Source organism: Neoarius graeffei, chromosome 20 (assembly GCF_027579695.1).
Source record: "Neoarius graeffei isolate fNeoGra1 chromosome 20, fNeoGra1.pri, whole genome shotgun sequence".
Lineage (NCBI taxonomy): Eukaryota > Metazoa > Chordata > Actinopteri > Siluriformes > Ariidae > Neoarius > Neoarius graeffei.
In genome coordinates this window covers 65,324,524-65,350,194 of record NC_083588.1, presented here as the reverse complement: position 1 = coordinate 65,350,194, position 25,671 = coordinate 65,324,524, and the positions used below count along the sequence as shown (strand labels likewise).

Genomic DNA, 25,671 nt, shown 5'->3' with positions numbered 1-25,671 from the left:
TTTACGGCAGCTGGCATCCACAGTGTTGCATTACTGCCATCTACAGGTTTCCCTTTGAGCGTGCACTGACAGTTCCATCATTCTGTCGCTAAACGAACAGCTGATCACACCGAGGTGCTCGCTGAGCGCCAATATTTATTAGTTTGGTCCTGCGTTTCCTTTCCTTCGTATAGAACATAACGTCTTTTCTTCTCGCTTTCTTTCCGTTACTGTAGTCGCTCTTTCACGTTTCATTCGCACACTCACGTCCTCCATTTTTCTCTCCTGTTTCAAATTTGTATCCCACAATGCCTTGCGTGAACGGGGAAAGCCCACCACGTGATGCACGACGTAGTATCTTGAATTGGGTCATGGTGAAGCAGGAAAAAATAGTGGAGAACTTAGGGCCACATGGCCCTAAAAAACTAACAAAATTGGAAGTCTGTGATTTGAATTCAGTAGTTTTCAGTCACTAAACAAAAATAATTGGGTGTCGGGGAAAATTCTTTTTATGACCTACACTTGAAAAATCTTAAATGCAGTCTACCTTTAAAAAGGTTACAAATTATTCTGTGATTTTGTGTAAAGCATTTAGTGCTGAAATAATCCTGTTTGTTACAGGATGATGTTTGTTTTTGGTCTCTTGTAAAGTCAGTCACGTCTCCTCTTCTTGTAAAGTTGTCCATTCTTGTCCACGTTTACTGAAGAAACATACCAGACATGAGCTGGTTCGCTTTGTCATCTCGCAAGCTAAACTTCTAGCTTCTCTTTCACAGGAAGAGCAGTTTGTCTGAATATCAATCGGAAACAATCGCAGACGTTTGCCCACGTCTCAGCGTTCTCATTGCTAAGTGCTTCAAACAAGAAAAGTTAATCACATTTATAAAATCGAGTGATTACTTTTACAAAAAGCTCACTGTGGCGCAAAAAACTGAATTTTTCCCTTTTGAAAACCGGTGCAAGGAATCCGAACAAAAACTAAGATTGACACTTGTGGCCAGTTTAGCGTTCAATAACTAATCGATGATGATGGGGTGATGGGCGGAGCCTCATACACTGAGACTACAGTCAGAAAGGTAACGTTTAGATTCACTAACAATCCAACACTGCATTGTGAAAAATTACATCCAGTGTTTGATGTTGACGAGGTCAGGACACCAACCTGTGAAGTAAAAACAAATGCTGGTTATGATGTCACAAATTGAACTTAAGCACCGCCCTTGTCAACCTGAGCACGTCTGTTGCTTGACAAAAATCAGGACATGTCCTTTACCATGCGACCGAACCATATATGCAAATATTGTAAGTGAAACTCCTGTCCCTGACCATACTGGGTAAACATGAGACATCTGTGTGCATGAGGTGTGGGGAAACACTCATATCGGTCACATATCAGTGAAAAAAGGGCTTTCACATCCCGATCGTCTCTTTCCAGCATTACTCATTTTCATCAAAACTTACTCACAAATTCACTTTTACTTTCCCACAGACAGAACGAGAGAGATGTAATGTTAAACAGAAAAAAAGCTATAATCACTTTTTCCACGTGATGACAGCAAGGATGATGAAGCGGGTGATTGTCCTCGGTGTGGTTTAAAGAGTTCTGAAGAATCTCTGTCTTCCAAATAACATAAAGACGAAGAGAAAAAGGATGCTTGTTATTTACGTCCAGTGCTTTCTACACATTCTGTACGTCAGAAACATGTTTGTTTTAATCCCATTACAGCATCAATCATTTGCTTAGCGTTCGATAACAGTAGAAGGCAACATTGGTTTTGAATCGACATCCAGGAGTTGAAGGAGATCCTATCTTCAGTTCTTGCTTTGAGAAAAGGTAGAAGAAAGAAGCTGAAGTTCTTGTACGCTTCTTTAAGAGGAACTGGAGCTTGAAGAGGAAACATTTATCAAACTGACACACAATTTGTACATCACCTGAAAATGTGAATGTTGCTCATCTAAGAAGTTCTTCATTTCTGCACTGGAGCTTCAAGGCTAATTTAGCTAACAAGTAATAGAAGCCAGATTAGCGTCACAAAGCTAGCGTCCTTTGGGTCAGTAATAATGCTTGTACTGAAGCAGTTCATGTTTAAAACGTTAAACATATAAACACTCAAAATGGCTGCCTTTGAGTTCTTCGCTACGTGATGTACTTCTGCTAACGTTTTATAACTTCTCGGCTACGTTAGGCTTGTTAGCCTCCAGCGCAAAACTGAAGGAGCAAAATCTGGAGATAAGGTCAACTCATCAACTCTGCTTCATTTTACAGAACAGAAAAATAAAATCGATTTATCCTCAAACTCTTTTTTCAACCAGGATTAACGCTTTGTTGTTACTTTTGTTTACTTATTTTGCATTCTAGAGGAGTGAAATTGGGAAAAATTACATCCACAAGGCTATGCATTCGCTGTGGCTACTTGAAACCGCTCCATACCGAGCCCGATGCGTTGCAGACATGGCCGAACGTGGTCATGTGACCCACCCGATGCTGTCGGTGAGCGGGGTGTGCAGAAAGCATTGCAGGTTGTTTTCGTTTTGTTTGTTTCCTTTAAAAAAATATGGAAGAATATTAACTATGAAGAGATGAAAGATTATTTACAGAATATATAAATATATGTATATGTGGTATACATATACACATTCGTATACACATATATGAATTAAAAATGTTTTAAGATATGAATAAAAGTTATTAGAATTATAATAAAGATGCAGGAATACCTTTGAGTGGGGTGGCATGTGTTGGTTTGTCTGAACAGATGTTCATCTTCTGGAGCTCAGCACCGAAATTGAAGACAAGCCGTTACCCGAGACACACTTCAGGAACACTCGCGTACTCTGGGTGCCATTTACCAAATTGGCCATGAAAGAATTTATTCATAATTTGTTTACATTATGGCAGCACGGTGGTGTAGTGGTTAGCGCTGTTGCCTCACAGCAAGAAGGTCCTGGGTTCGAGCCCCGGGGCCGGCGAGGGCCTTTCTGTGTGGAGTTTGCATGTTCTCCCCGTGTCCGCGTGGGTTTCCTCCGGGTGCTCCAGTTTCCCCCACAGTCCAAAGACATGCAGGTTAGGTTAACTGGTGACTCTAAATTGAGCGTAGGTGTGAATGTGAGTGTGAATGGTTGTCTGTGTCTATGTGTCAGCCCTGTGATGACCTGGTGACTTGTCCAGGGTGAACCCCGCCTTTCGCCCGTAGTCAGCTGGGATAGGATCCAGCTCGCCTGCGACCTTGTACAGAATAAGTGGCTACAGATAATGGATGGGGGCGGCACGGTGGTGTAGTGGTTAGCGCTGTCGCCTCACAGCAAGAAGGTCCTGGGTTCAAGCCCCGGGGCCGGCGAGGGCCTTTCTGTGTGGAGTTTGCATGTTCTCCCCGTGTCCGCGTGGGTTTCCTCCGGGTGCTCCAGTTTCCCCCACAGTCCAAAGACATGCAGGTTAGGTTAACTGGTGACTCTAAATTGAGCGTAGGTGTGAATGTGAGTGTGAATGGTTGTCTGTGTCTATGTGTCAGCCCTGTGATGACCTGGCGACTTGTCCAGGGTGAACCCCGCCTTTCGCCCGTAGTCAGCTGGGATAGGATCCAGCTCGCCTGCGACCTTGTACAGAATAAGTGGCTACAGATAATGGATGGGGGCGGCACGGTGGTGTAGTGGTTAGCGCTGTCGCCTCACAGCAAGAAGGTCCTGGGTTCGAACCCCGGGTCTGGCGAGGGCCTTTCTGTGTGGAGTTTGCATGTTCTCCCCGTGTCCGCGTGGGTTTCCTCCGGGTGCTCCGGTTTCCCCCACAGTCCAAAGACATGCAGGTTAGGTTAACTGGTGACTCTAAATTGACCGTAGGTGTGAATGTGTGTGTGAATGGTTGTCTGTGTCTATGTGTCAGCCCTGTGATGACCTGGCGACTTGTCCAGGGTGTACCCCGCCTTTCGCCCGTAGTCAGCTGGGATAGGCTCCAGCTTGCCTGCGACCCTGTAGAAGGATAAAGCGGCTAGAGATAATGAGAGAGATGATGAGATAATGGATGGATGTTTACATTACAGACATTTAGCAGATGCTGTTATCCAGAGTGACGCACAACAGACCCAGAGGAGCCTGGGGGGCACTCAAGGGCCCTTCAGACATTCCTGCTGGCCCAGGGAATTGAACTAGCAACCTTTTGGTCCCAAAGCTGCTTCTCTAACCATGAGGCCCTGGCTCCCCCACAAGAATGAAAATCATCAAGTGTGAACCTTGGTTGATCAAAGAATCGTTAATGTGTTAATGATGTCGTGTGAGAGTTACATGGAACTTCAAATCTCATTTTAATTACACCAATTTAATTTAAGGAACCTTTTATTCAACTCAGTTCCTGTATACAGTACAAGTTGGATTCAGTCACATGACTTGCTTCCAAGTTTCCTTCTGCTGAATGAATTGGTCTGACAAACAAGTGAAACTGACCCTTTTCACAGTTTCGAGGCCAATGCACAGTCAAGAGACCTTCAGAAAAGTGGCTCTTTGCAACAGCATTAGATCCTTACATGCCAACAAAAGATTTTTCCTACAAGTTGGAAAATTAGCCATCTGTTAAGTTCCCCAACATTTTAAACTACCTCGTCCTGCAGATATCGTTCTACACAGGGACACAGATGAAAACCTGGAAGAGCATGGAAGCGTATACATTTTTAGATGTGGCTGGGTTAAAGATCTGGGGATCAGGACACAAGATAAATCCTGTATTGTTTTTGCCTGGGTAAAGAGGAACCTCTAGGCTTTTTGTACGCAGTTTGCTAGGACGCTATGAGTTTTAGTATCGGGTGTAAACAAACCCCAACCACTCAATTCCCAATCCTCCCTTCTTTTCTCATCCAGATAAAATAAAAAAGGCACAGAAACCCCTTTAAAGACATGGGGATGATTAAACAGGACAGAGATGTGATCACAGCTCACTGTAACTGCACAGCTGGGGAAGCAGTTTTGGGCTGTTAGCTCCAAGCTGTTTTCATGGATCACCTCAGTTCTCATATCTCTAGTTCAGTGTAGGAACCCAATCTACATAGTCCTTGAAAAGATTGCCAAGACATCCTGATAAAGTGAAAACATGCTTTTGTTTCCTGTTTGATCATGGCTGCCATATTGTAAACTAACAAGGATTGAAGCATCTCCTGAACTTTGAATCATGAAAAGTCAGGAATTTACAAACCTTTCCTGAAGATCGCTGCAAACTCGAGCATTCTTCAACTCCGCTGCTAAAGTTTCAAGAGCTACCTCGTTTTGGTAAAATCCTTTGCCCTTTCACCCTTTACAAGGAACCCAGAAGAAACTTCAGTTTCATGGTTTGTTCCATTCAAGCAGTGCAAAACCACACAAGCGCAGGGCATTTAACTAGCAAGGCACCACAGCAACACTGAGCTTATCTGACCACCACTTCATGTCTCGCATATCTAATGAGGCAGATGTGACATCAGATGCAACCCAGCAATTAAAGACAAGCAGTTCTGAAACAAACCTATAAATTAAGACACTAATTAGAACAAAACAGCACAATAAAAAAAAATAGTGAGTAGCAAGTTACAGTGGCTCAGAGAGCTCACAAAACACGCAATTCAACAAAGTATAACTGCATCATAAAACATCTCGCAAATTGCTAACACATGCTGTATCACTTACAGCACATCTGCAAACAGCAAAATGACAAAAGTAGTTTCCATATGGAGGACCACCAAGGACTGTCAGTAAGTTCAGTGTAACTTGAGCCATTATTGTACTTCACTATGAAGTAAAATAGCTTCAATAAACAAACAGCCTTAAGAATAATCAAGTTCAGTTCAACTTCCTCAGCCCATGAAGCCCTGATCAGTAAAACCGGTGCTGTTGGTGTTTCAGTCTCGAGTTTCAGCCAACACATTCAGCTCAAACTGCTGCACGCCATAAGCTATACGTTTGTTCTCCATGTTCGCAATCCTTCTCAATTTCTAAGATGTTTCATGATGCACCAAATGCTGCCCAAGTGAACCAGGTGTTCCTTTTATCAGACACCACAGTAAAACCGGTGCTGTTGGTGTTTCAGTCTCGAGTTTCAGCCAACACATTCAGCTCAAACTGCTGCACGCCATAAGCTATACGTTTGTTCTCCATGTTCGCAATCCTTCTCAATTTCTAAGATGTTTCATGATGCACCAAATGCTGCCCAAGTGAACCAGGTGTTCCTTTTATCAGACACCACAGTAAAACCGGTGCTGTTGGTGTTTCAGTCTCGAGTTTCAGCCAACACATTCAGCTCAAACTGCTGCACGCCATAAGCTATACGTTTGTTCTCCATGTTCGCAATCCTTCTCAATTTCTAAGATGTTTCATGATGCACCAAATGCTGCCCAAGTGAACCAGGTGTTCCTTTTATCAGACACCACAGTAAAACCGGTGCTGTTGGTGTTTCAGTCTCGAGTTTCAGCCAACACATTCAGCTCAAACTGCTGCACGCCATAAGCTATACGTTTGTTCTCCATGTTCGCAATCCTTCTCAATTTCTAAGATGTTTCATGATGCACCAAATGCTGCCCAAGTGAACCAGGTGTTCCTTTTATCAGACACCACAGTTAAACCCTAAAAGGTGGCAGTAGTTCATGGTGTGAAACAAACACATCTTGCCAAGTGTAGTTCACAAGCACATTTATGAAGAGTACAGATTTGACTGGCATGTACTGGAACACTTCACTGTTCAAATACTTTTACCTGCTAAAACTGCAGCCTAGCTTGAAGAGGTTACTCAGGTAACGTTCTGATATCTTTAGCAGATGACATTCTTCCAGAACGAACTAAAAGGATGCCAATTCCACCAGAAGCACCTTTAACACTTGTACAAAACCACAAGCAGAGCAAAAATAAAAACATTCTGCCATTGTGTCTGAATTCTCTCATTGTTGCAGCTTAAAACCAAAAAGGTCTGATTAATTTGAAGTGTGGATCCACAGCAGTGTGATTAGCTACAGCACTTTGACTATAACTGAAACAGCAACGTAGAGACTCCGTACATCAGCGCTCCCCCTTATGATGCTTCCAGCCTCAGTAGCAGCCCCTTCCAAAAGCCAACTCAGGAACAGGAATTGATCCTGTTGGGTTTGGACTCACAGGAGAAAGTGCAGGAACTTTCACAGGAAGCAATTAAACCATGTGCTCACCTGGCAGCCATTTTGAAGGTCAGGACCATGAAGGGAGGCAATTTTTATGAACAAGCTTTTATTTAAAATACAGAATTCATAACCAACCAGACCAAGAAGCTACAGCAACAGTTTAGGACACATTAAAGTTTACCCAAATACAAACCTACATCAAATGCACAGTAAAATAATCCAAGGGATTTATTTCATTTCTGTAAGCTACCTTTAAGCACTTAAAACTTGGCATAAGTGAAACCTTACATCTGGGAAGTCTCTACAAAAAAATAAGCACCACATTAAAAACCCTGTGAAATCTAAAATGGAGCATTTTTATTGCTTGGAACAAATTGCTTTACAGGGTGCTTTCTAGTTCATAACACTAGAACACTGCAATTCATGCAAAAACTCTCGTACATTTATGACCAATGTAAAAATCTTTATTAAAAAAAAAAAAAAAGAGTCTGGACAAACAGGAAAAGTTAGCAGTGTGAGGGAAGGAGTCTGCTGTTAGAGGCCACTTTGTAAGCAACAAACTTAAATGCAGAATAGTGAATAAAGTCAGGAGTCTTCAAGTAAATAAACTTGAGTTCAGGGGCATCACCTTGATTGGTCCATCAGCATCATCTGAAAACACAAGACACCTGCATGAGTCTCAACCTCCTTTAGACTAAATCAGATTTGATAAAGTTCTCTCCTCCGACTCCATGTCACGAATGGAGCAACACGTCCGTCTTCACAATCACTCAGAGCCCAGCACGAGCCATCAGAGTCCGAGCACTTTACTCACCTTCAGTCCTCCAGAGGGAGCGTTCACCATGTCCTGAGAGAGAGAGAAAGGTCTTTTAAAAAAGACTGGATTAAACTCTAAGGAACAATAATAAGAATAAATGTCTCTTCAGACTCTGCCATGTCAAGAAGCAGAGCTGCACATTTCTCAGCACGGATCATCTGAGCCCAGTGCAAGGCATCATCAGAGACTCCGGGTCAGGATCAAAACTTACAAAAACCCACATGGATAATTTGCAGCAGCTTTACACACCCATTTAGGAGGGATAAGTTCAGGAGTAAATCAGTTTTTATCCTGCATCACATTTATGCCTCAATTAGTTAATTTTTCTAAATTTGTAGTTTATATACGCACACCCTTTTTTTGTATACTTAGTACTTTTACACTCCTTCACTGCCTTCTCTTTATACATTTTGCTGCTGTAACAGTGTAAATTTCCCCTTGTAGGATAATAAAAGGCTCATCTTCATTAAAGGGGACAGAAAATATTTGGACAGGTTCAGAAAGCTGATCCTGGACTTTAAAGAAGCCAAATGAATCAGAAAATTGCCCTTCAGCCTCAACTTCAGCCTATTCATTTACAACTCTGCAACTATATTGTTTAATTTTGTGCAATTAGAGAGTTGCTTTAATAAGAGTAGACATTTATTTGAACCATGAACATTTTAACCCAAACTCTGGATCACATTTTAATCGACTTGTTTCATAGATTATACTTTAAAGTTAAATTATGAACTGCTTGGAGATTAAAAACAAATTACTTCCATTAGGCTATTTAAAATTGCAAACAAGCAGTTAAGTAAACCTAATTAAAAAACAAGCAGGTTGTTAAAGCAAAACAAAACAGACCAAATACTCTAAAATAAAAAAATTAATTTTAACCCCCAGCTGGGCTTGTGAAGCACGTGCTCAGTCAGAACAAACCACCAGACTCGGGCACAAACAGCTTCAACACTTAAACACACCGAGCTTTAAAACCGAGAGCTTATTTGCTCTTAAAATAAATTAAACCGAAGTCTCACCCTGCTGTGAACCCAGAGAGCAGCTCCACTTCTCAGCGACACGAGAAAGGAAAAGAAAGAACCACCAACATGGCGGCTTTTATCTTCCGTGCGTTCAAGGACCTCAAGGCATCCGCTGATGTGCCTGATTATAATAAAACATTCACACACCTCGTTTTCTGTGATTATAAAGGTTATTGCTTTTAATTTATGTATTTATTTTTAAAGAACCCAAAGAATCTGAACACATAACAAAAATAAACCATTACATTAGCTTTAAAAAAAAATAAAATCGGCGTATTGAGATTGCTTAAGGCTGAACTGACTTCACATGATTGTGACGTAAATGAAACAGAAAAACGAAAATCTCTTTTTTTAAAAGCACGTCATTACGTTAACTTTATCACAGGATTTTTTAAAATATTATTTAAATTTTATATTATAAACAGGTGACATGTCTGAACACCTAAAGGTCCTGATGAATAATGGACGACTGAAGTCGCCATTTTGGTGGTTGCTCCAGTTTGCAATATTTGTGGCCTTTTTATGCTTTATTCAAGATTCAAGATTTTTATTTGTCATATACACAATAACAGACACAGCGATTTATTATTGGGTAATGAAATTCTTATTTTGCAACTGCCTGACCAAACTACGCTTACCAATATAAAAATATATATATATATATATATATATATATATATATATATATATATATATATATATTAGTGCTGTCAAGCGATTAAAATATTTAATCGCGATTAATGTCGCGACTGTCATAGTTAACTCGCGATTAATCACAATTTAATCGCACATTTTTGTCACATGAAAAACCATTGTAATTCTCTTATCAGCATAAAAAAGTGAATGGGCTTGCTCACCGTTCGAACTACGGGGGTACTCGGGCAGCGCTCGAAACTAACGGTGTCCCGACGTCCCGGGGACCATAAAAAATGTCATCGGGACACAAAATTATCATATCTGGGACAATGGAAAAAAATAGATCTAGAAAAAAAGTTCTACATTAATATTATTTACAAAGCCGTAACACATACGTAGACATTCACCTAATTTGTCAATTTTAATTTTAAAACGTTAACAGCGAAAAATACATTAGTAGCTACACTTTCAATGCACCTGCATCCGTAGGCTACAGAGCAGCGCATTCTGTTCTAGAATCTTCGGCCGGAGTCCGCATTATATGGACTTGGAATGGAATTGCTACCGCACACACTGCACCGACTCTTGCCAGAACAAAAATGCTGAAGTGGTTGAAGCGGACCGACCGCGGGGAAGAAACTGAAAGCCCAGACATAACGTCTCCGGGACCTTCAGGATCCAAAGTGTCATCGCCTGGTCTGCAGGCAACACTAGCAACTGAATGAACTTAATGAACACTGTTAGACACGTTATAAAATACAACAGGAATGATGTGGATGATATTGACGGAAGATACCGTTCAACAGAATAAGTGAGTTTTCTTGGTGTCTTTCTAGTTCAGAAAGTTTAGTCAGTCAGCAGCACAACTAGGCTCGGACCTGGCACTATGCTGATGGTGCTAACATTTGCACCCAGCAGCGAAAGTTCATAAAAATGGATAACGGAAAGTTCATAAAAATGGATAACGGTAATGGTGAAAATTATAAGTTGGCCTTATAAATGCCAACAGATATTAAAGGTATAAATAGATGAAATGAACATAAAAGGGGTCTTATTTTCAACTAAAGTGTACTGCAGATGTAGGGAGTTGAAACATTTTCTGAATGAGCTAGTTGGCCCCTTTAAATAAACGGGTATCTATTCATACAGTGAGATCGCCAAAGTTTAATAAACTGAAAATGCAATAACTAATTTTGAAGTAGATGATGTATAGGACATGTGTCTCTTGTGTCTTGTGACTTAATGTAAAAATGATATAAAGGGTTCAAAATCGCATAGTTACAAATATAATAGTAACTTCATATGATAATATTAACCACTGGTTATTTCAGAGAGGAAAAAAATGGGGACACTATTGCTTCCATTCGGGACAATACAACACAGAATTCGGGACCACTGGGGGACACAAAGAAAAAAAGTTAATTTCGAGCCCTGTACTCGGGGGATCCGAGATCCCCTGAAACAGACATGAGATCCCTTGAAAACATGATTTGGGAAATGTTGGGGGGTCTCTAAAATATTGGCAAAATGATGTTTATTGACATAGCAATCGTGTGTAACGGGAAGCATTTTCATATCCGAAGTGAGCGTGCGATGGAGATCCGCGCTCTGAGACAAGCGCAAGCACCCCCCCAAGGGAAAAAAAGGGACCCCCCGAAAATATCGGCATAGTTCGAACACTGGTTGTACCAATGTTTTTTTTTTTTTATTGCAGAGCATAACACGTCTTGTCACAGCCACTGCAAAGTGGGGCTGGAGCCGCCGATGGGAAAACGAAACCTAAGCCGAGCACCGTGGCTCTTCGGGGGAGGGCAGAGGACTCTGGCTGTGAAGGGCGTGGCATTACAGTCTAGCTGCTATCGTTTTTCTAAGCAAAGTCTCTGTTCCAAGTTCCTGGCAGTTTCAAAAGCTTATGAAAAACCTACATCATGTCACAGAGCGTTAATCTTGCGATAAAAAAAATTATCGCCGTTAAAATTGAGTCAAGTTAACGTGTTAATAACGCGACATTTTTGACAGCACTAATATATATATATATATATATAAAGTGCATATGGAATGCAAAATATAAAGGTAGAGTGAAAAATGAAGATAACATTTAAAAAAAAAGGAGAGGCAAACAATGTGCAAACATAGAGGTAGATATACTGTGCAATGTCTTGTGCAAAATTGCTAATATAATCCGTGGTTCAAAAGCCTGATGGAAATATAGAGGTAGATGGTGATTTTAATCCGTGGTTCAAAAGCCTGATGGCCTGGGGGTAAAAACTGTTTGTCAGTCTAGTAGTCCTTGCTTTCACACTCCTGTAGTGTCTGCGAGATGGTAGGAGTGTGAATAGTCTGTGTTGTGGGTGTGTTTGGTCCCTGATGATGCTCTGTGCCCTTTTTGTGACCCGGGTGTTGTAAATGTCCTGTAGTGGGGGGAGGACAGCTCCACAGATGAACTGTGCCATTTTAATGACACGCTGGAGAGCCTTTCTGTCCTGAGTTGTGCAGTTCCCGTACCACACAGTGATGGAATTTGTCAGGACGCTCTCCACTGTGCACCTGTAGAAGTTACTGAGGAGTTTGGTGGACAGTCCAAATTTCCTCAGCTTCCTCAGGAAGAAGAGTCTCTGTTGAGCCTTCTTGATGGTCTGCTGTGTGCTGTGTGTCCAGGTGAGATCCTCACTGATGTGAGTTCCGAGGAATTTAAATGTTATGCTCACATAAATAAACTTTTAATGTCTGTTTGTTTATTCATGCACCAAATTTCACGTTTAGTCCACCGATATTTCGATATCAGATGATAATTATGGATCCTCATAATGTTAAAATATACATTATTACAACAAACGCCTCAGAGACAATTCACACACAATATTTATGCTGAATGACCATCAAAACACTACAGTTCCATCAGAAGTAAGAAAGATGGCTGAAGGATCAGGCGACTGAGAGCCAAGTTATAATAAAAGAGATGGTGGATTGTGTGAATGAAGACAACCTGGGCGTTCTGTAGTCTAAACAAAAGTTTAAACACACTCGAGACCATTGAGATAACGCCCAAGGCTAAGACAGGAGAAAAACACGATGACCCAAGAAACAGACATGTGCACGCACCATGAATGAACTAAAAAACTCAGTGTAATAAAATGAGAATTCAGTGAGAAACACCCCAGCATGGTGCCACAGCCTGAATGAACAGTTTCCGACCAATTATGACCCTTTTAAGACATGTTTAAGACACATGTCCTACATATTTATGATTGTTAGGTGTGTTAAAATAGGGTGGCACGGTGGTGTAGTGGTTAGCGCTGTCGCCTCACAGCAAGAAGGTCCGGGTTCGAGCCCCGTGGCCGGCGAGGGCCTTTCTGTGCGGAGTTTGCATGTTCTCCCCGTGTCCGCGTGGGTTTCCTCCGGGTGCTCCGGTTTCCCCCACAGTCCAAAGACATGCAGGTTAGGTTAACTGGTGACTCTAAATTGAGCGTAGGTGTGAATGTGAGTGTGAATGGTTGTCTGTGTCTATGTGTCAGCCCTGTGATGACCTGGCGACTTGTCCAGGGTGTACCCCGCCTTTCACCCGTAGTCAGCTGGGATAGGCTCCAGCTTGCCTGCGACCCTGGAGAACAGGATAAAGCGGCTACAGATAATGAGATGAGATGAGATGATCTGTAGGTTTTCCTGAGCATCTTACAGAACCAGCCACAGTTCTTCTGGACACTTTGACTGTCACACTCACTTCTTCATTTTACACCAAAACCCAGCAGCCTTCATTATGTTTTCTTTTTTCATCTGAAAAGTGCTCTCTTATGGAATATGCTGCTCAGAAACAAACTGTTTTCCCCCATAACATTTAGTTTTATGCTGGAAAATGAACGTTTGGACTCTAAAATGTTTTTCTAATGTTTTGACTCGATAATGTAGAAGACATAAAATAGAAATCTATAACAAAGTTTGTAGGAAAAAAATAGGATGCTAAGACTTTTGCACAGTACTGTACATATAACAACTTTTTTTTTGCATTCTGCAGAGGAAAACATTAAATTAAAACACATATGGAGAACAGAAAAAGGCTTTCTGATAAGTTCAGCCATCTTGGAATTGTCCAAAATCATATGATGATTGTTTGATTTCAAGAACGACATTTTCAGATTTATCCACTGATTCAAAAACAAGCGTTTTGGTGGTCAGGAACACTGTTTAGTGTGAAAGAAAAGTGAAAAGTTGTTGGTTTTTTAACTCGTGTTAACTTTTTGCGCGGGAATTGTGCTTCAAATGAAACTCATGAGCCTGTGATTACGATATGGGAACCCATGTACACCAAATGCTTGGCGTTCAAGTGGTCATCAGAACACTGCTGCTAGGCAACAGCGTCTAGAAGCCAACGAGACAAACGTTAATGATTTAACAAGCTAACGAGCGTGAAACATAATGTAGGAAATGCAAAGGCACAAAGAAAAGATGAGGCTGTTGGGAATATCAACATCATCCTCAAACAGACAGATGGTATTATAAAATTAAAAGTTCGTATGAAAAAAATTAGGGTGCCGAAGACTTTTGCACAGGACTGTATCTCTAACGCTTTAAAACTTTTAAAACATCTGCAGCATTTCTGCCTGACTAAGGTTTGATTTGAGAGGAAATATTTAAATTGTTATTTATCAATACTTTATCCCAAAATCATGTTGAATTCTTGATTCTGATTGGTCAGAAGGTGTCGATTGAATTTCTATAATATTTTTAATACATTACTATATGCTCTCATTCTGATAGGTTATCATTTCTATAGTAACATCTGATTTACAGGGCCTTGTACAGCAGATGTACAGCATAAACTGTCTATATGGTGATGCTTTCTGGAAGGAAGGATTCCAGCGCTTTGTACCAGAGGGTTTTTTTTGTGAATTTTTTTACCTCCATACTGAACATTTGAACTGAACATTTAATCCCTTTACACTATTTATTTGTCAAAAACAAACAAACAAACAAACAAACAAACAAACAAACAAACAAACAAACAAAAAACACAAGGCACAACTGGATGTAAAGGTGTCATATTGTGCCTGAAGTATGGTCATATCAGGGTGGAGTTGTGTGTGTGCGTGTGTGTGTGTGTGTGTTATGGTAGCCAGATTTGGATAAGTTCATTGCTGTCATTCCACAGTAGGATGTGAGCCAAATGAAGATGGTGTGTGTGTGTGTGTGTGTGTGTGTGTGTGTGTGTGTGTGTGTGTGTGGACTCTGGGATGCTCTGCTAAGAGATCTGGATGATAAATAAGCGGCACAACAGAGCAGAAATGTTTGAGTGTGAAGAAGGTTTTATTCGAGACTTTATCAGAAGATAAAACCTCAACATGGCACCTGTTTAACTTTAATACTCAGAGCCAAAGGTGAGAAAATAAAATTTCTACTGCAGTATTTCACTGCAGTCACACTGCTGACAGCACTGTATAAGTCACAAAGCAAATCTCAAACTATTTAATATAAATATAATTCAATTATAATTCATTAATTTGGCATTTATTGTAAAGTAGCTTCCTCTGTTTTGGCTTGTAGTGTTTACTTTCATTTTGTTCATTACTAATTCCTTATTTTCAAACAGTTTAAGTCTTAATTTTTTATTATTAATATAAAATAATATTGGGTGGCACAGTGGTGTAGTGGTTAGCGCTGTCGCCTCACAGCAAGAAGGTCTGGGTTCGAGCCCCGTGGCCAGCGAGGGCCTTTCTGTGCGGAGTTTGCATGTTCTCCCCGTGTCCGCGTGGGTTTCCTCCGGGTGCTCCGGTTTCCCCCACAGTCCAAAGACATGCAGGTTAGGTTAACTGGTGACTCTAAATTGAGCGTAGGTGTGAATGTGAGTGTGAATGGTTGTCTGTGTCTATGTGTCAGCCCTGTGATGACCTGGCGACTTGTCCAGGGTGAACCCCGTCTTTCACCCGTAGTCAGCTGGGATAGGCTCCAGCTTGCCTGCGACCCTGTAGAACAGGATAAAGTGGCTACAGATAATGGATGGATGGATAAAATAATATTCTTAATAATTATTAATTGATGATCTTTTGAATTGTTAATCAGCACTTTGTGATATTGTGTATATGAAAACTTCTTGATAAATTATTATTCATTTCTTTTTATTAAAAAGTTACCTGATGAGCACGATGAAATAAACAATTTAAGAACTGATTTTTAAAATATTTTGTTTTGTTTTTTTACATTTACATTATTTCATGTAACACCTGAAATTATCCTTGCAGTTAAGTTTAAAATTATGCTTGGTCTTTATTTGTGCAGCATTTTTCATTTTGAGTCGAAATTTCAAATAACTTTACAAAGAACAATGATAAAACAATAAATGATATGTATAAGGAAAGAAGGAACGAGATAGAGACTAAAGTGTGACTAAAGTCACAGTGATTTGTGCCAGCTCTTACAAACCGGGACGTCTGGTCACCGTGCCCTATAGATCCGGACCGGTAAGAGATAGAGAATGAGCCTTAGTTAGGAAAAATCCCATTTTTCATGGATCATTCTGGTTCAGTGATCCAGATCAGCACCAAAAGCCACAGCAACTTAATTCAGCCCAGAGGGATTCTTCAAGTGGAATTTGGTGATGATTGGGTGAAAACTGAGGGAGAGTCCTAAAACATTAGGATAATAATAATAATAATAATAATAATAATAATAATAATAATAATAATAAAGTAGAAAGAGCCTGAGTGAGAGTAACAATTTGCGCCAGCACTGCTAGCACAAATTAATTAAAGCAAAACAAAAGAAACAACGACAGTAAAAGATAATGGTACAACTGTTTAATAATAATAATAATAATAATAATAATAATAATAATAATAATAATAATGTAAAACAAAAAAACGACATATTTATTTGAATATTTCATGTGAGTGATATGGTGTGTGTGTGTGTGTGTGTGTGTGTGTGCAGTACTTTCCACTTGGTGAAGTGTTAGTATGTGATGTGATGGTTCAGTCTAAACCAATCTGGCAACCCAGAGGAGGAGCACAACTGTATTATGATCCAAAAAGCAAGAAGACGCCTGAACAGCTGAGAGAGAGAGAGAGAGAGAGAGAGAGAGAGTTAGGGAGGGAGGGAAGATAGAATGAGCCACCTCATCAAACACTGACAGTGTGTGGAGAGAGAGCAAGAGAGAGAGAGAGACAGACAGACAGAGAGAGAGACAGCAAGAGAGAGAGAAACAGCAAGAGAGAGAGACAGAGAGAGAGAGAGAGAGAGAGAGAGAGAGAGAGAGAGGGAGAGGAGGAGGAGAGCGAGGGAGCAGTGAAGAAGGACACAGCAGGAGAATCAGAGGCTGAACTTTTGTGAAACTTTTTCACAAAGAAACCCAAAAGCTTGAGGTACGTCTCTTTTCCTCTCTTTATATTTGTGCATAATATAAAATAATAATAATATATAATAATACACAATAATATATAATAGTAATATATAATCTGTTTATATGTATAATATACAATATATCCCCCCCAACCAAACCACCTCCTCCCCCCAGTGTCCTCTGTGAGTCAGACAGTGTGTTAGTGTAAGATCTGCGCTCTATTTCTAGCCCATGCATTCATAAGCTGCTATATATTTCCTTGGTGTGTGTGTGTGTGTGTGTGTGTGTGGACAGATTCAGGGGGTGCCTAAGCTCAGCCCTGTCCAAACCCACAGGTTTTAAAGTGAACACATCCTTAGTAAAACTATATAATAATAAGTTTTGGCACCTCTGCATTGTATATATACAGCATTAAAATACAGCTCAGTGTTCAATATTTAATTATTTGTCTATATTATGTAAAAAAAAAACCCCTAAAACAGAGTTGGTACTGTAAGTTCTCAGCCTTCAGCAGATTAGCGAAAAAAACAAACAAACAAATAAAAAAAAACATTCATTATAACATCATTATCTTCATCGGTACAGCGTATCCCCATAATCTGAACATCAATCAGAATTCTTGAAGCGTTCTTCTTGAAGATGGGCCGGAAGTGTCGAGGCTGGATCCAGCCATGGCTTCAGTTCCATAAACGAATCAGAGAAGGAGGAGGTGTGGGGGTGGGAAGACAGGAAGAGACGGTCAAAGGTCATGTATAAGATGGTTCATGGGAAGGCGGATAAGAAGGGAAAAAAACGACAGAATTCAAGACCTTTGGAGACGGAGAGAGGGAGATGAAAAATAGGACACGTGTTCCAGATGCAGGAGAAAGAGAACAAAATCCTCCAGAGGGAAAGCTAAACGATTTATGGGCTGCGTAACCATGAAAAAGTGAAAATGAGTCCAAGTGCATCATGTAATATGAGGAGAGAGAGAGAAAGAGAGAGAGACAGAGTCATAGTAATGGAGCATTAGGAAAGCACTAATTTCATCAGTGCTAGAAAAAAGAGAGAACGAGAGAGAGAGAGAGAGAGACAGTAAAGATGAGGCATTTCTTATTATTTATGGAAGGAGTCTCCAGTTTTAAAAATCAAAGCTGAGGTTTTTTTGCTTGTCTTATTAACATCAAGGGAAAAAAATCGAAGCTATGGAGGGAACGACTGTGTATCTCTGCTATAAGTGTAGAAATGTGCAGAAATGTGTGATATTTAATCAGTCACAGTTCTGAACGTGAATTACGTACATATTACATAAATTCCATCATATCACCTGCTCGCTCCAGGTGCACCTTTTCATTTTAACAAGTTTTACATTTTACTTTAAAAGACATTAAAATGTTTAAAAATTCACAAATATCCTTGAGATATTTTTTCTTGAAATTTCCTTTCTTAAAAATCGGACAAATCTGAATCATAAATATGAACGTTTCGATTTCAAAATACGTACAGTAGATATGTAAATTAGGTCAAAAGTGAAAAATCTGTGACTCTTAGACACTCTCAGAGTAAAATGTTCTCCTGAAGAACTGAAACTGTTTTCTACACTGATGTTAAACACTCGATGCCTACCTCGCGTAACTAATCAGATCGTGTCCTAGCTAGTTAGGCTATTTTTGCTAGTGTGCTGGTGATTGTTAGCGAGCTAACAGCCAAAGTTAGCTGTTTAACTGGAATCGAGTTAATCCAGTACAACATGAACACTTTGTATTTTTCATATTTGTTTTTAGGGCTCAGATTTTTTTTTAAACCTCAAAACTGAAACTCTTCATTTGGAAAGATGTGGGTTTTTTAAAAGCAAATTTCAGCAATAGCAATTTCAAAGCAACAACAAAAACCACAGTGGCAAAAAATGTTAAATTTATTAAATATACCACAGAAAAAAGTAGTTAATATGATGTGTATATATACAGTATAATTCAAACACTGTATCTGGGATACATACTCATACCTTTATCAGCTTCCAAATGCTTACTTTGAATTATTTTGTCTGTTTATTTCAAATGATCAATATTTTCTTTATTTCCTTCTTTTTAACGTTCTGCTAAAGAGAATGTGTTTTCCATGCAGTTTGTTTGTCTGCCTCTAAGCAGGATTACTCAAAACCCACCTATCCAATTTCCGTGAAACTTGGTGGAAGGGTGTAGCACGGACTGAGGAAGAACCTGTTAAACTTTGGAGCGGATCTGAGTCGCAGGGCAGAGCCACAAATTTAGTTTCTCTTTCGCTAATATTACTAGAGTCAGCATTTGGCCTTGGTGGAAGTCTGCACTCAACAATGTTGTACATCTTAAAATCCAGTAGATGACAGTAAAGTTCAATAGTGACGAAACATAACCAATGTAGAAGCACGACGACTCCATATTACAACAATCCACATTCACGGTGATCAGTAATCCTTTGGGATACACACGTCAAAAAATCAAAGTCCTTCCCACGCCCAGTACCTGGCATTCCTAGGCAGTCTCCCACTCAAGTACTAACCAGGCCCAACTCTGATATGGCGCATCGGGCGGCGCCGATCTCCGTTTCCGTAGCCCTCGGCCTCTCGCCTATTACATACGGTAGCTAGGGTTACAGTGAGGGGCGTGTCCTCTGGTAACCACGAGAGTTTGACTCCCCACTCACATCTGTATTGCAGCGTGCCTTGCCAGATGGTAGTAGGTACCATTTTTATGATGGTCTTCGGTATGACCCGACCGTGAATAGAACTCACGATCTCCCGATCGAGAGGCGGACACGCTACCACTAGGCCACTAGCCGGTAGGGGATACACACGTAGGAACACAATTCTAAATTTTGGACATACTGTATATCCAGACATACAGATCAGAACTCATGTGGCTTTTTGTCTATACTCATGCGCTGAGCTCCATCTTTATCAGCAGCACCGTCAGCGTAACAAAACAACAATGAAGGAGATACAATAACTACAGCTCATAAACTGTTTGTCCTCCTGAGCAAAATGTGATGCATATTATTAGCTGCTTGCACGTCCAGTTACTCAGATTTAATACTATAAGTCGTCTTACAAATATGATGTTTTTTGATTTTGGTGATACCGATAACTCGTGTAAAAGCATATCAATGTGTCCACATGTGTCCTCACTTCAGAGGATAGCTACGTTCACATTACAGCTAGATACACATCACTTTGAATTATGAATGTGAGTTGTCAAACTCCAAGGCAAATCCGATCTGAGTAGAAAATCGGAATCGAACAATGAGGCTCGTAATGTGAACATAGCTGAAATGACGGCACACGGCAATAAGAGAAATTGGCTGCAATGAAAAAGGAAAGTTAAACATTTTAAAGCAAAATATAAAGAAACCAAGAACACAAACTAAAGAAGTGCCCATGCATTCAGGAGCATCTTCTGTTCACACTAATTTCAGATACAGGCCATAGTAGAAAGAAGAAGAAGCCTTTATTTTGTCACATGTACACTCAAGCACAGTGAAATTTCTCGTCTGCATTTAATGCATCTGAAACAGTGAACACACACAAGTGAGCAATGAACACACACACATACCCAGAGCAGTGGGCAGCTACGCTATAGTGCCCAGGGGGCAGTTGGAGGTTAGGGGCCTTACTCAAGGGCACCTCAGCTGTGATACAGAAAGAAGGGAAAGTGCTATTCATTCACTTGACTCCCCTCACATTTTTCCTGCTGGTCCCGGGAATCAAACCAGTGACCCTTTGGGCCCAAGGCTGCTTCTCTAACCTTGAAACATAACTTTGAAACATAGGCTGTGTCCGAAATCACATTCAGTGAACTCACAGTAGTGAACTCATTCATTCACTACTCCCTACTCACTCTCTAGGGAATTATATACCATATAGAGGACGATATAGTGAGCTCATTGGTAAACTGAAAAAAAAAAGCTTTCAGACACTAGTCCGCCATGCTGGTATTTACGTCATTACTGTCGCACGATTAAAATGTGCCAGATCAGTCGGCTGGTGGGTTTTCAAAATAATAAATACACGCATGTATTTTTGTAATAAATCCGTATTATACTGAGCGCATTTCCCACATTAATCAATACACAGTACCTGCAGCTTTCAGTTCTTTTAAATCAAATCTGGCTACTTTTGTTCGTCTTTGCTGCTGCCTTTTTTTAAAATCACATTTGATGCTTTCGATTAATTCCTCGCTCTGCACTGGAACTTGTATTCTTGTATTTTGTCTGTCTTATTCTATTTTAGATTATTTCCTATTCTCTTACTATTTTTAATTGGACTTGAATGTCTGTTTATAACGTGTTTCTTCCTCCATCCGTTCACCCCAACACACTTTTTTTCTTTCAGTGCGACTGCAATGCATGATGGGATATATTGCTTGGTTAGTGACCATCGGTTGTACACTACTTTTCACGGTGCATTGTGGGATACTATGAGTGCACTATATAGGGTGTAATAATTCTCACTATACATTTGGACAGCACTACAAAAAGGCAAACTCAGCATATCGTCCACTATATACTGTAGTGAGTAGGGAGTGATTTTGGACACAGGGAGAGTCTGAACAGCTTAAAACAAAAAAATCAGATTTGGTCAGTAAATCAGATTCGAGACACTTTTGCCTGCTGTGTGAATGCAGCTTTTCCTCACAAAGTGCTTTCTGGTTTCTGTAGAAAACCCCAAAGTGGACCTCGGTGTCGTCGTTGATATTTACATCCAGGTTTGACATTGCGCCAAATTCTGGCGTGAACGTGTAGTGTGGTAAATTTAATATTCAGAACAAATTTGGAAAAATAGACAATCCAGAATGAAAAAATTAAACCGATGCAGATTCCAGAGACGTGCAGAGGCATGTCGTGATGTAGTGCTTTCATATATTATACATAAAATCAAAAGTATTAGGTATTAAGCCGTACACCTCAGTGAATGCCTCATTCTGCTTTAGGAGCATCATTTAACTCTCCAGAGTAAATACAGAACACCTATGAGGAGAAATCCACCCTGAACCAGTCGCACATTGATATTTACAGTCATTAACACTTGATTTTCTTTTTATAATAAAGTTTACAGGCCACTATATAAAGTATGTGTTGAACTATTTACCGATTGTATGTTATGTTGATACATTTTCACTCATTTTATCAGCGGGTGCCAATACTTTTGGACAGGTGCTGAGAAATGAGCAGAAAAATAACAGCTGAGTTTTTCCTCCTGGTCTTGTGATAGTATGAAGTTATTGCATTTGTACCGCAATATGCCGTGAGGTATGTGGGCTTGTCAATGGTTAGTGTGTGTGTGTGTGTGTGTGTGTGTGTGTGTGTGTGTGTGTGTGTGTGTGTGTGTGTGCTATGCACATGTGTTTCTCAAGCATATGCTCTTTCTCTCCGAGTCTCACTCTCAGGGCCGAAGCCCAAACCCACCAGCTCTAGTGTGTGCTGCGCTCAGTGAACTTTCACCCCGGTTTATTTTGGGATGGCTCGGGTTTCCACGCTAGGGATTGTGGGGGGAGTGTGGATTCCTCTGTGTGTGTGTGTGTGTGTGTGTGTGTGTGTGTGTGTGTGTGTGTGTGTGTGTGTGTGTGTGATTAAAAAGATCTCACGCTTGTTGTGATAAAAATATAAGGAAGGCACATTTGTGTATGATTGGCATACTACACAGTGATTGGCCCATGATTTAAATCAATATACAGAGCAACTAAAAAATAATCCTGGCATTACCCCGCCTGCTAAACATTATTCTCAATCAATCGAAGCTTCTTCTCGTTTGTGAGTCGGCTTTCGCAAGAGAAATGAAATGTTCTTGTGTTTATTTTAAAACAAAAACAACGTATAATGAACGTATAGATTTATTTTTTTGAATAAATCCAATTTGAGGGCGGCACGGTGGTGTAGTGGTTAGCGCTGTCGCCTCACAGCAAGAAGGTCCTGGGTTCGAGCCCCGGGGCCGGCGAGGGCCTTTCTGTGTGGAGTTTGCATGTTCTCCCCGTGTCCGCGTGGGTTTCCTCCGGGTGCTCCGGTTTCCCCCACAGTCCAAAGACATGCAGGTTAGGTTAATTGGTGACTCTAAATTGAGCGTAGGTGTGAATGTGAGTGTGAATGGTTGTCTGTGTCTATGTGTCAGCCCTGTGATGACCTGGCGACTTGTCCAGGGTGAACCCCGCCTTTCACCCGTAGTCAGCTGGGATAGGATCCAGCTTGCCTGCGACCCTGTAGAAGGATAAAGCGGCTAGAGATAATGAGATGAGATGAGAAATCCAATTTGAATAAATTAAAATCCTTGCAAACAGACTGCAACAAAAATACCTGATGGAGTAGAGCATGTACAAAAGAAACTAATAGCTGAAAAATAATAATGATGTTTAAGATGTTTCTGTTGTTTAAGTCAGGAAGGTTCACGCTTCTTTGCGGTTTTTCAGTAACATGATGTAACAACTTACGTGCCTTTTTTGGTCTTATTAACTTCAAAAGAGAGAATAAAGAGATGCTGGTGAAGGAAAGACCGTTTATAGCTGCTATAACATAAGTGACAACAGGAACTAACTTCTTTTTGCAACAATTAATGTAACTATAAACAGATAAAAATGACAAGTCGTTCTTTAATAAATAAAATACTTGTAATGGTTGGCAAATTGCTGTGGTGTAAGTGCAATAAACCAGTTGAGGTTGTGCTGTTTTGGGAAAATAATCAACAGCAGGGTGGTAACAGGAATCATGTAAAAGTGCAGTGAAGTGTTTTCGACTTTGTGAGTTCTGTGTCTGTGTTCGTGGCTTCGCTCCGTCTGCTGCAGTCCATAAACTCTGCTTTAAACAAAATAAAGCTTGTAAATGACACCACACGCTTTTGGCGAGCTGCACACACACACACACACACACACACACGTCCAGATTTTCCTTCCTCGCTCACAGAATTGGATCAAACCCCAGCTCTTACTCAGACAGGACGACTCAGATGGAGGACAAAACCTCTTTTTTTCACAAATGAAAAAAGATCTGAATCCTAATGCTTTATAAACACACAATAACAGACATAGTTTAAGTTTAAAGCCTCTACTTGTATCGTAGATTTACACTTAAATGATTACAATGTCAAAAAGAACTGCATTTATAAAAGGCACATTAAATATTCATGACTAATGAATTAATATTAACTTATGAGAATTAATACAAACCAAAATAATGACAGATCTAGTATGTAATAAAAACGTTTAGTCCCTAAAGACAGTAGACTAAAAGTTAAAGAAGTCTGTTTTTAAAATTTTAAACTCCAGAAAAAGAAAAACGGATCAGTATCATGTTGTAATGTGGAAGATACTTTCATGTTATTATAACACAAACTGATCACATTATAATGTGAAACAATTGTTTTAATTATAAAATTATATTAAAATATATTAAAATAAATGAAACTATTTTCTTACACACATGGTTTTATATATATATATATATATATATATATATATATATATATATATATATATATATATATATATATGATTATCAACGAATAGTTTGACATTTTACCAAGATATTTTTCACATTATTACAGCATATAAACTTTTCTTGCTATAACAATATAATATTTATCATGCTATGATGTGCTTTTAGAATCAAAACAAATATATATATGTTATTTACCAGCTGGGAGGTCCGTATGGTGAAATACCGTGACCGAGGTCTTGAAAGTACTGAGCAAGGCCCTCTGGGCCGAGGTCAGTATTCAAGGCTGAGGTCACGGTATTTCACCATACAGACCAACCTTAAGCTGGTAAATAATATATTTATTTTTTTCTTTACCAAATTCTAACAGACCTGGCGACTTGTCCAGGGTGAACCCCGCCTTTCACCCGTAGTCAGCTGGGATAGGATCCAGCTTGCCTGTGACCTTGTAGAACAGGATAAAGCGGCTACAGATAATGAGATGAGAAATTCTAACAGAAAACGAGAGCACCCGAAAGGGAAAACTGAGCCGAGCCGCCATTTTGAATCCTCATTCACGGCTGTAATGCAAATGGCTTCCTCCTCGGTATACAAGTGCACTTCCATGGCAGGAAAAAAAAAAACTACATTTTGCCGCCTATGTCGTCCCCTATTTATACAAATAGGAGTCATTCAGGATTCAGCCATGTTTTTGCTCGGCGTTAGCAAGTTAGAGGTTTTTATCTTTCTCCTGAAATGTTTTCTTTTATTTCTTCTTCCTCAGGGGAGTAAAACTCGCTTTCGCTGTGAACACTGTCGTTATCGCTATCCATGCTGTAAAATTAATGCGATTCTCCTGAGAAATGCTGGCAAAAATTTATAAGATTTTTGATAATCTTATAAATAAATCTTATAAAAAAAAGATAAATGTTGACAAAAAATGCTACTATGTTTGTTGTTGCTGTGAACGAGTGAGTCGCCAGAGGTCCGTAACTGGGGTCCATATAGTAGGAAACGGACCCGCTCGCCAGCCAGTCAGAGCGCAGGATTTGATGGAAACCGGACCGCGAAAAAAATAATTAACAGGTATTCCATGAAATCGAATTGTACATGAGCTGATAGCTGATGAGGCGCGTAGCACCGAATTGTCTATAATCCCTGTACAATGAGATTGAGTGGAATAACCATTTTATTCTATCCACATTCACTGGATTTTGAGAAACAGAGCATTTTTATTTTTAGCAAATTTGATAAATAAAAACTTTATACAAAATGTCCAACAAAATAATTTCCGCTTAGAATATAAACAAACCGCCGAAATGACAGGAGCAATTTGTGAAAAATGCGATAATAATAATTCTTGAAAAATAA

The 25,671-nt window shown here is 40.0% G+C and overlaps 1 protein-coding gene, 1 long non-coding RNA gene and 1 other non-coding gene across 3 annotated transcripts in view; 1 reads left to right on the top strand and 2 right to left on the bottom strand.

Annotated features, from left to right (window-relative positions):
* Nucleotides 1–7,171: 7,171 nt before the first annotated feature.
* LOC132869355 (uncharacterized) lies at nucleotides 7,172–8,990 on the bottom strand. The gene is made up of 3 exons (XR_009650937.1): nucleotides 8,919–8,990; nucleotides 7,897–7,929; nucleotides 7,172–7,733 (listed from the first exon to the last, which is right to left on the bottom strand). It is a non-coding gene; the product is annotated as an uncharacterized LOC132869355 (long non-coding RNA).
* LOC132869490 (small nucleolar RNA SNORD88) lies at nucleotides 7,998–8,088 on the bottom strand. Its single transcript, XR_009650955.1, has one exon. It is a non-coding gene; the product is annotated as a small nucleolar RNA SNORD88 (small nucleolar RNA).
* A 7,663-nt stretch (nucleotides 8,991–16,653) lies between the features above and the next one.
* Nucleotides 16,654–25,671, top strand: part of si:ch211-51c14.1 (protein kinase C and casein kinase substrate in neurons protein 2) — a 43,633-nt gene continuing 34,615 nt past the window's right edge. Inside the window, exon 1 of the mRNA XM_060902258.1 lies at nucleotides 16,654–16,909. The gene's annotated coding sequence lies outside the window, so the exon portion shown is untranslated. The remainder of the gene's footprint in view (nucleotides 16,910–25,671) is intronic.